A 2,378-nucleotide genomic window follows, 5' to 3' on the forward strand; every position below is an offset into this window, starting at 1 on the left:
AAATGAAATCACAAATTCACACAAGACTAGGGCTTGTGCCGCGACTTGCTTCTTTCTCTGTTAATCTGTCTGCGCCGCGACCTCCTTCTTTCTGGTTTCTGCCATTCCGGTTCCGGCGATTCCAGCCACCTCCGACATCCCAGCCGCCGCAGCCGCAGCAGTCGCGTTCAGCCTCCCAGGCCCCAGCAGCCCAGGCCACAGGGTCGCACTAGCAGGTCTAGCACCAGCCCATTCCGGCGATTCCAGCCACCGCCGTCTCCCAGCCGTCTCCCAGCACCAGCACCTCAACTCCGGCGGCCACACCAGCACGACAAGACACGCCCTTGACTCCGGCGACCACGCCAACACGGCTTCTATAGTTCTACTTCTTGAAAGGTAAGTTTAAGCTTCTTCATTCATAAATTGATGTGAGTAGTGCAAAGTCAGTCACAGTGAATCCAATGCACTGTAAATCTGCAAAATCATTGAAATTTTATTGAGTTATTTGATTGTATTTTGAGAGTTTGGTTGATTATTTTAGTAATTTGGTATTGTTTATGTTCGCTATTTGATTTAGTGATTCTCAAATCATCATATTAGCTATTTAGTTATCTGTAAAGCTTATTTCATGTGAATGGATTAATGTTTATATTCACTAATTGATAAGTACGTCTGGATGTGGATGGAAGATTACTAGAATCTAATATTGCTTATGATTTTTTAATGTTGCGAGTTGCTACTGAATGGTAGTGGCTTATTTGAGGTTAAGGAAAGTATAATAGTGATGAACTTGCTTAATTTTGGCATCTCATGATAGGCTCATTGGTATACTTATCATTAATAAATGGGTGGAAATCATGTCTCGACAACAATGTTTAAGATTATTACTCTTATGTTGCACTTGCAACTGAGTCTTTACTTGTGGATATTTGATCTTTTTTCATCAATCTTCTGGACTTTGTTTTTGTTGATGACAATTGATAATTGTTTATTAATAAGAAGTAGAATGAAAAAGAATGAGCTGTGTGTTAAACTCAAAAATGAGACTTCCATGATGAAAGACAGGAATGCAGAACGCTACAATATAAAAAACACCATTATGAATAGTGCAAACAAAGTCAATGCTTCACATATCATTTGGTGACTAACGTTTTATGTTTCTCAATTAGATGGAGAGAGTTGAAGATGGATCACAATCTATCACACAACAAGTTAGTAATAGTCTTGGTCTGCTTGGAATTGAAGACGATGATATGTTTGAGGAAGTTGAAATACGTGAACTCAAAGAAGACGCACGTGAAGAAGATCACAACTTATTAGAATTGTTCTTTTTTTTTAATATAAAATTACAAGTCTCTATAAAAAAATATTTGTTCTAAATAATCACAAGTTATGAGTTGGTGGAGTGGATAAGACCCCATTCTTTCTTTCAAATGTCAAGAATTCAAATCCTATTGCTCAAATTCTATAAATTTGAATTTTTTTAAATAAAATTAACCGGTTAATTTGAACATATTGAAAAAATGCGAATTAATCGGTTTGGACCGGTTAACCGTTTAACCGGATCGATTAATTGGTTAACCGATCCATCAACCGGTTTGGTTACCGGTTAGGAAAAGGGCCCTTAACCGATTTCGGTTAACCGGTAAACCGAACCAAACTGATTACTAGCCCTAACGGTAAAGGTTGCAAAAACATGGTCTCGGGCAAACAATAAAATATGATCCTTCAGAATATTTTAAATTATTAACCAGGGGGAGTAGCTGATGAGGAGTAAATCCTACATCAGCCTAGAAGGAAAGGACTTTATCTTCTTGCCACGGTGTAGCTTTCTTGGCCACGGTGGAAGGCCAATGACAGATTCTCTCCTCAGAACAGATGCTGGGAGAAGATTGGAAGTTAAGGACACACGCGGAGCACGTGAAGTGAAAAGAAGATTTTACTTTTTTACCCCTTTTTGTAAATTATCCTTATAAATAGAGGAATCGTCACTTTGTAATGTTAAGCTATCTTCATCCGCAAAATCAATACAAGTAAAATTTTCTCTAGTATGTTGTGTGATATTCCTATCAATTATTTTCTGATTATTTTGATGTGTTGAGAACTCACTCATCACGAACCCAGGTAAAAAAAAAATTCCCTCCAAATACATATCAGCCATTGAATACATAAAATCAACACTTACAAATCAATCTAATATATATATATATATATATATAGGGAATGACTAAAATAAGAGCATTTCTTAAGATATAAAATAAGAATCATTTTCAGCCCTTAGATCATCAAGATCTACGGTTGATTGGTAATCCTGTTGGATGGATTTATGGTCCTGAGTTCGAATCCCAAAAGTAGTAAAAAATTATTTTTCACAATTCATACATTTATACAACGAATTC

At 36.9% G+C, this 2,378-nt stretch overlaps 1 long non-coding RNA gene across 1 annotated transcript; it reads left to right on the top strand.

Moving 5' to 3' along the window:
• LOC131025011 (uncharacterized) lies at positions 1-1,413 on the top strand. Its single transcript, XR_009102050.1, has 2 exons — positions 1-375; positions 1,149-1,413. It is a non-coding gene; the product is annotated as an uncharacterized LOC131025011 (long non-coding RNA).
• Positions 1,414-2,378: the final 965 nt, after the last annotated feature.

Source organism: Salvia miltiorrhiza, chromosome 5 (assembly GCF_028751815.1).
Source record: "Salvia miltiorrhiza cultivar Shanhuang (shh) chromosome 5, IMPLAD_Smil_shh, whole genome shotgun sequence".
Taxonomy (NCBI): domain Eukaryota; kingdom Viridiplantae; phylum Streptophyta; class Magnoliopsida; order Lamiales; family Lamiaceae; genus Salvia; species Salvia miltiorrhiza.